General features: G+C 36.1%; 11 non-coding genes across 11 annotated transcripts; all 11 read left to right on the forward strand.

The window, feature by feature from the left end:
• Positions 1 to 202: 202 nt before the first annotated feature.
• TRNAY-GUA (transfer RNA tyrosine (anticodon GUA)) lies at positions 203 to 292 on the forward strand. The gene is given in 2 exon segments: positions 203 to 239; positions 257 to 292. It is a non-coding gene; the product is annotated as a tRNA-Tyr (tRNA).
• A 239-nt stretch (positions 293 to 531) lies between these two features.
• TRNAS-AGA (transfer RNA serine (anticodon AGA)) lies at positions 532 to 613 on the forward strand. The gene has a single exon. It is a non-coding gene; the product is annotated as a tRNA-Ser (tRNA).
• Positions 614 to 1,515: 902 nt separating this feature from the next.
• TRNAY-GUA (transfer RNA tyrosine (anticodon GUA)) lies at positions 1,516 to 1,605 on the forward strand. The gene is given in 2 exon segments: positions 1,516 to 1,552; positions 1,570 to 1,605. It is a non-coding gene; the product is annotated as a tRNA-Tyr (tRNA).
• A 239-nt stretch (positions 1,606 to 1,844) lies between these two features.
• Positions 1,845 to 1,926, forward strand: TRNAS-AGA (transfer RNA serine (anticodon AGA)). The gene has a single exon. It is a non-coding gene; the product is annotated as a tRNA-Ser (tRNA).
• Positions 1,927 to 2,828: 902 nt separating this feature from the next.
• TRNAY-GUA (transfer RNA tyrosine (anticodon GUA)) lies at positions 2,829 to 2,918 on the forward strand. Its single transcript is given in 2 exon segments — positions 2,829 to 2,865; positions 2,883 to 2,918. It is a non-coding gene; the product is annotated as a tRNA-Tyr (tRNA).
• A 239-nt stretch (positions 2,919 to 3,157) lies between these two features.
• On the forward strand, positions 3,158 to 3,239 carry TRNAS-AGA (transfer RNA serine (anticodon AGA)). Its single transcript has one exon. It is a non-coding gene; the product is annotated as a tRNA-Ser (tRNA).
• Positions 3,240 to 4,141: 902 nt separating this feature from the next.
• TRNAY-GUA (transfer RNA tyrosine (anticodon GUA)) lies at positions 4,142 to 4,231 on the forward strand. The gene is given in 2 exon segments: positions 4,142 to 4,178; positions 4,196 to 4,231. It is a non-coding gene; the product is annotated as a tRNA-Tyr (tRNA).
• A 1,223-nt stretch (positions 4,232 to 5,454) lies between these two features.
• On the forward strand, positions 5,455 to 5,544 carry TRNAY-GUA (transfer RNA tyrosine (anticodon GUA)). Its single transcript is given in 2 exon segments — positions 5,455 to 5,491; positions 5,509 to 5,544. It is a non-coding gene; the product is annotated as a tRNA-Tyr (tRNA).
• Positions 5,545 to 5,783: 239 nt separating this feature from the next.
• On the forward strand, positions 5,784 to 5,865 carry TRNAS-AGA (transfer RNA serine (anticodon AGA)). The gene has a single exon. It is a non-coding gene; the product is annotated as a tRNA-Ser (tRNA).
• A 902-nt stretch (positions 5,866 to 6,767) lies between these two features.
• On the forward strand, positions 6,768 to 6,857 carry TRNAY-GUA (transfer RNA tyrosine (anticodon GUA)). The gene is given in 2 exon segments: positions 6,768 to 6,804; positions 6,822 to 6,857. It is a non-coding gene; the product is annotated as a tRNA-Tyr (tRNA).
• A 239-nt stretch (positions 6,858 to 7,096) lies between these two features.
• On the forward strand, positions 7,097 to 7,178 carry TRNAS-AGA (transfer RNA serine (anticodon AGA)). Its single transcript has one exon. It is a non-coding gene; the product is annotated as a tRNA-Ser (tRNA).
• Positions 7,179 to 7,500: the final 322 nt, after the last annotated feature.

Genomic DNA, 7,500 nt, shown 5'->3' on the forward strand with positions numbered 1-7,500 from the left:
AAATATAAGTCAAACTATTAGTGATATTTTCCAAATGATTAAACATGACAATTTGTGTGATAAAGCAACACAGGAATAAGTAGTTGAATCTCTTGTGTGTAGTCAAATCATTTTTCATTTTGCTTGGAAAGTTAATAATGTTTAAAATTAACACTCAATTATTTTAATAGCACGTAATATCACAGTCGTAAGATTATAGAATCCTTCGATAGCTCAGATGGTAGAGCGGAGGACTGTAGAGGAGATTGGTACAGAAATCATTAGGTCGCTGGTTCGATTCCGGCTCGAAGGATAATGCTTTTGATAAACTTAGATGTAAGTACTGACATTTTACAAACCCAAAACTATACCAAGTATAAAGCATTCTCCAAGTTATATTTAAAAAATCATTAACGCAGGTCACTGTGGTCAGGATTAACTTCCCATGGAAATCATCTCTGATACAATATTACTTCATTCATCCTCACAGCCTGAAATGAAGTAGCTCAACCCATAGAGAAACTTTTGTGAAAACATCACATTGCATGAGCGGTAGTCGTGGCCGAGTGGTTAAGGCGATGGACTAGAAATCCATTGGAGTCTCCCTGCGCAGGTTCAAATCCTGCCGACTACGACCACATGGTTGTTTTATTTTTCAGAAAATTTACTAAAAGCTTGAAACCAGTGTTGCTCAGGGTGAGTCAGGTACTGGCACATCAAAATCTTTAGGATGCCTGCCTGTTCTCTCTTTCTCTATTTGTCATTCTCCTCCTCTCCTTGAGACTGAGCCCAGGAATCTCAGCAGCCATACTAAGTAGCATTTATTAATTACAAATGCATTTTGAATGTCAAATTTGTAAGAAAGTTTTGTACATTTAGCAAAATATCAAATTCATTTGAAAGAAAATGATGTCCACTCAAAGTAAAAAGAGCTTTGGTTACTTTCAATGCACAACATTTTACTTTCAAATCGTGTCAGATGACTTTCAGTGCTAATTATTATATCATTAACCTCTCCTTTATTAAAAAGTGTGCTTTAATGCAAAAAAAGAAAAATAAATGTCTGTGCATACTCTCATGTAGCACAATTATCTTCACTAGCTCAAAAGGGCCGCTCATTGTCCAAAATGAATTGTCAAATCAGAACAAACAATGGAATATCCCAATCATTCCTGGAACACTTGATTAGTTTACAAAACAAGCAAAATTCAAAAGAGTGTAGAAGGTTTGATAGGCTCAAGCATCTCTAATCTTGATGTAAGTTTGGCTACACTGAACAATCTATTGAAAGTGCTTTCCAAACGAGCTCTGTAGACAGTTGATAGTATATGCACAAATATAAGTCAAACTATTAGTGATATTTTCCAAATGATTAAACATGACAATTTGTGTGATAAAGCAACACAGGAATAAGTAGTTGAATCTCTTTTGTGTAGTCAAATCATTTTTCATTTTGCTTGGAAAGTTGATAATGTTTAAAAATAACACTCAATCATTTTAATAGCACGTAATATCACAGGTGAGCGATCATGGAATCCTTCGATAGCTCAGCTGGTAGAGCGGAGGACTGTAGAGGAGATTGGTACAGAAATCCTTAGGTCGCTGGTTCAATTCCGGCTCGAAGGATGAAGCTTTTGATAAACTTAGATGTCAGTACTGACATTTTACAAACCCAAAACTATACCAAGTATAAAGCATTCTCCAAGTTATATTTTAAAAATCATTAACGCAGGTCACTGTGGTCAGGATTAACTTCCCATAGAAATCATCTCTGATACAATATTACTTCATTCATCCTCACAGCCTGAAATGAAGCAGCTCAACCCACAGAGAAACTTTTGTGAAAACATCACATTGCATGAGAGGTAGTTGTGGCCGAGTGGTTAAGGCGATGGACTAGAAATACATTGGGGTCTCCCCGCGAAAGTTCAAATCCTGCCGACTACGACCACATGGTTGTTTTATTTTTCAGAAAATTTACTAAAAGCTTGAAACCAGTGTTGCTCAGGGTGAGTCAGGAACTGGCACATCAAAATCTTTAGGATGCCTGCCTGTTCTCTCTTTCTCTATCCGTCATTCTCCTCCTCTACTTGAGACTGAGCCCAGGAATCTCAGCAGCCATACTAAGTAGCATTTATTAATTACAAATGCATTTTGAATGTCAAATTTGTAAGAAAGTTTTGTACATTAGGCAAAATATCAAATTCATTTGAAAGAAAATGATGTCCACTCAAAGTAAAAAGAGCTTTGGTTACTTTCAATGCACAACATTTTACTTTCAAATCGTGTCAGATGACTTTCAGTGCTAATTATTATATCATTAACCTCTCCTTTATTAAAAATTGTGCTTTAACGCAAAAAAAGAAAAATAATTGTCTGTGCATACTCTCATGTAGCACGATTATCTTCACTAGCTCAAACGGGCCGCTCATTGTCCAAAATGAATTGTCAAATCAGAACAAACAATGGAATATCCCCATCATTCCTGTAACACTTGATTAGTTTACAAAACAAGCAAAATGTAAAAGAGTGTAGAAGGTTTGATAGGCTCAAGCATCTCTAATCTTGATGTAAGTTTGGCTACACTAAAAAATCTATTGAAAGTGCTTTCCAAACTAGCTCTGTAGCCAGTTGATAGTAATTGCACAAATATAAGTCAAACTATTAGTGATATTTTCCAAATGATTAAACATGACAATTTGTGTGATAAAGCAACACAGGAATAAGTAGTTGAATCTCTTGTGTGTAGTCAAATCATTTTTCATTTTGCTTGGAAAGTTGATAATGTTTAAAATGAACACTCAATCATTTTAATAGCACGTAATATCACAGTTGAAAGATCATGGAATCCTTCGATAGCTCAGCTGGTAGAGTGGAGGACTGTAGAGGAGATTGGTACAGAAATCCTTAGGTCGCTGGTTCAATTCCGGCTCGAAGGATGAAACTTTTGATAAACTTAGATGTCAGTACTGACATTTTACAAACCCAAAACTATACCAAGTATAAAGCATTCTCCAAGTTATATTTTAAAAATCATTAACGCAGGTCACTGTGGTCAGGATTAACTTCCCATGGAAATCATCTCTGATACAATATTACTTCATTCATCCTCACAGCCTGAAATGAAGTAGCTCAACCCATAGAGAAACTTTTGTGAAAACATCACATTGCATGAGAGGTAGTCGTGGCCGAGTGGTTAAGGCGATGGACTAGAAATCCATTGGAGTCTCCCCGCGCAGGTTCAAATCCTGCCGACTACGACCACATGGTTGTTTTATTTTTCAGAAAATTTACTAAAAGCTTGAAACCAGTGTTGCTCAGGGTGAGTCAGGTACTGGCACATCAAAATCTTTAGGATGCCTGCCTGTTCTCTCTTTCTCTATTTGTCATTCTCCTCCTCTCCTTGAGACTGAGCCCAGGAATCTCAGCAGCCATACTAAGTAGCATTTATTAATTACAAATGCATTTTGAATGTCAAATTTGTAAGAAAGTTTTGTACATTTAGCAAAATATCAAATTCATTTGAAAGAAAATGATGTCCACTCAAAGTAAAAAGAGCTTTGGTTACTTTCAATGCACAACATTTTACTTTCAAATCGTGTCAGATGACTTTCAGTGCTAATTATTATATCATTAACCTCTCCTTTATTAAAAATTGTGCTTTAATGCAAAAAAAGAAAAATAAATGTCTGTGCATACTCTCATGTAGCACAATTATCTTCACTAGCTCAAAAGGGCCGCTCATTGTCCAAAATGAATTGTCAAATCAGAACAAACAATGGAATATTCCCATCATTCCTGGAACACTTGATTAGTTTACAAAACAAGCAAAATTTAAAAGAGTGTAGAAGGTTTGATAGGCTCAAGCATCTCTAATCTTGATGTAAGTTTGGCTACACTAAAAAATCTATTGAAAGTGCTTTCCAAACTAGCTCTGTAGCCAGTTGATAGTAATTGCACAAATATTAGTCAAGCTATTAGTGATATTTTCCAAATGATTAAACATGACAATTTGTGTGATAAAGCAACACAGGAATAAGTAGTTGAATCTCTTGTGTGTAGTCAAATCATTTTTCATTTTGCTTGGAAAGTTGATAATGTTTAAAATTAACACTCAATCATTTTAATAGCACGTAATATCACAGGTGAACGATCCTGGAATCCTTCGATAGCTCAGCTGTTAGAGCGGAGGACTGTAGAGGAGATTGGTACAGAAATCCTTAGGTTGCTGGTTCGATTCCGGCTCGAAGGATGACGCTTTTGATAAACTTAGATGTAAGTACTGACATTTTACAAACCCAAAACTATACCAAGTATAAAGCATTCTCCAAGTTATATTTTAAAAATCATTAATGCAGGTCACTGTGGTCAGGATTAACTTCCCATGGAAATCTTCTCTGATACAATATTACTTCATTCATCCTCACAGCCTGAAATGAAGTAGCTCAACCCATAGAGAAACTTTTGTGAAAACATAACATTGCATGAGAGGTAGTCCTGACCGAGTGGTTAAGGCGATGGACTAGAAATCCATTGTGGTCTCCCTGCGCAGGTTCAAATCCTGCCGACTACGACCACATGATTGTTTTATTTTTCAGAAAATTTACTAAAAGCTTGAAACCAGTGTTGCTCAGGGTGAGTCAGGAACTGGCACATCAAAATCTTTAGGATGCCTGCCTGTTCTCTCTTTCTCTATCCGTCATTCTCCTCCTCTACTTGAGACTGAGCCCAGGAATCTCAGCAGCCATACTAAGTAGCATTTATTAATTACAAATGCATTTTGAATGTCGAATTTGTAAGAAAGTTTTGTACATTAGGCAAAATATCAAATTCATTTGAAAGAAAATGATGTCCACTCAAAGTAAAAAGAGCTTTGGTTACTTTCAATGCACAACATTTTACTTTCAAATCGTGTCAGATGACTTTCAGTGCTAATTATTATATCATTAACCTCTCCTTTATTAAAAATTGTGCTTTAACGCAAAAAAAGAAAAATAATTGTCTGTGCATACTCTCATGTAGCACGATTATCTTCACTAGCTCAAACGGGCCGCTCATTGTCCAAAATGAATTGTCAAATCAGAACAAACAATGGAATATCCCCATCATTCCTGTAACACTTGATTAGTTTACAAAACAAGCAAAATGTAAAAGAGTGTAGAAGGTTTGATAGGCTCAAGCATCTCTAATCTTGATGTAAGTTTGGCTACACTAAAAAATCTATTGAAAGTGCTTTCCAAACTAGCTCTGTAGCCAGTTGATAGTAATTGCACAAATATAAGTCAAACTATTAGTGATATTTTCCAAATGATTAAACATGACAATTTGTGTGATAAAGCAACACAGGAATAAGTAGTTGAATCTCTTGTGTGTAGTCAAATCATTTTTCATTTTGCTTGGAAAGTTGATAATGTTTAAAATTAACACTCAATCATTTTAATAGCACGTAATATCACAGGTGAAAGATCATGGAATCCTCCGATAGCTCAGCTGGTAGAGTGGAGGACTGTAGAGGAGATTGGTACAGAAATCCTTAGGTCGCTGGTTCAATTCCGGCTCGAAGGATGAAGCTTTTGATAAACTTAGATGTCAGTACTGACATTTTATAAACCCAAAACTATACCAAGTATGAAGCATTCTCCAAGTTATATTTTAAAAATCATTAACGCAGGTCACTGTGGTCAGGATTAACTTCCCATGGAAATCATCTCTGATACAATATTACTTCATTCATCCTCACAGCCTGAAATGAAGTAGCTCAACCCATAGAGAAACTTTTGTGAAAACATCACATTGCATGAGAGGTAGTCGTGGCCGAGTGGTTAAGGCGATGGACTAGAAATCCGTTGGGGTCTCCCCGCGCAGGTTCAAATCCTGCCGACTACGACCACATGGTTGTTTAATTTTTCAGAAAATTTACTAAAAGCTTGAAACCAGTGTTGCTCAGGGTGAGTCAGGTACTGGCATATCAAAATCTTTAGGATGCCTGCCTGTTCTCTCTTTCTCTATTTGTCATTCTCCTCCTCTCCTTGAGACTGAGCCCAGGAATCTCAGCAGCCATACTAAGTAGCATTTATTAATTACAAATGCATTTTGAATGTCAAATTTGTAAGAAAGTTTTGTACATTTAGCAAAATATCAAATTCATTTGAAAGAAAATGATGTCCACTCAAAGTAAAAAGAGCTTTGGTTACTTTCAATGCACAACATTTTACTTTCAAATCGTGTCAGATGACTTTCAGTGCTAATTATTATATCATTAACCTCTCCTTTATTAAAAATTGTGCTTTAATGCAAAAAAAGAAAAATAAATGTCTGTACCTACTCTCATGTAGCACGATTATCTTCACTAGCTCAAACGGGCCGCTCATTGTCCAAAATGAATTGTCAAATCAGAACAAACAATGGAATATCCCCATCATTCCTGTAACACTTGATTAGTTTACAAAACAAGCAAAATGTAAAAGAGTGTAGAAGGTTTGATAGGCTCAAGCATCTCTAATCTTGATGTAAGTTTGGCTACACTAAAAAATCTATTGAAAGTGCTTTCCAAACTAGCTCTGTAGCCAGTTGATAGTAATTGCACAAATATAAGTCAAACTATTAGTGATATTTTCCAAATGATTAAACATGACAATTTGTGTGATAAAGCAACACAGGAATAAGTAGTTGAATCTCTTGTGTGTAGTCAAATCATTTTTCATTTTGCTTGGAAAGTTGATAATGTTTAAAATGAACACTCAATCATTTTAATAGCACGTAATATCACAGTTGAAAGATCATGGAATCCTTCGATAGCTCAGCTGGTAGAGTGGAGGACTGTAGAGGAGATTGGTACAGAAATCCTTAGGTCGCTGGTTCAATTCCGGCTCGAAGGATGAAGCTTTTGATAAACTTAGATGTCAGTACTGACATTTTACAAACCCAAAACTATACCAAGTATAAAGCATTCTCCAAGTTATATTTTAAAAATCATTAACGCAGGTCACTGTGGTCAGGATTAACTTCCCATGGAAATCATCTCTGATACAATATTACTTCATTCATCCTCACAGCCTGAAATGAAGTAGCTCAACCCATAGAGAAACTTTTGTGAAAACATCACATTGCATGAGAGGTAGTCGTGGCCGAGTGGTTAAGGCGATGGACTAGAAATCCATTGGAGTCTCCCCGCGCAGGTTCAAATCCTGCCGACTACGACCACATGGTTGTTTTATTTTTCAGAAAATTTACTAAAAGCTTGAAACCAGTGTTGCTCAGGGTGAGTCAGGTACTGGCACATCAAAATCTTTAGGATGCCTGCCTGTTCTCTCTTTCTCTATTTGTCATTCTCCTCCTCTCCTTGAGACTGAGCCCAGGAATCTCAGCAGCCATACTAAGTAGCATTCATTAATTACAAATGCATTTTGAATGTCAAATTTGTAAGAAAGTTTTGTACATTTAGCAAAATATCAAATTCATTTGAAAGAAAATGATGTCCACTCAAAGTAAAAAGAGCTTTGGTTACTTTCAATGCACAAC

Source organism: Pseudophryne corroboree, chromosome 4 (assembly GCF_028390025.1).
Source record: "Pseudophryne corroboree isolate aPseCor3 chromosome 4, aPseCor3.hap2, whole genome shotgun sequence".
Taxonomy (NCBI): domain Eukaryota; kingdom Metazoa; phylum Chordata; class Amphibia; order Anura; family Myobatrachidae; genus Pseudophryne; species Pseudophryne corroboree.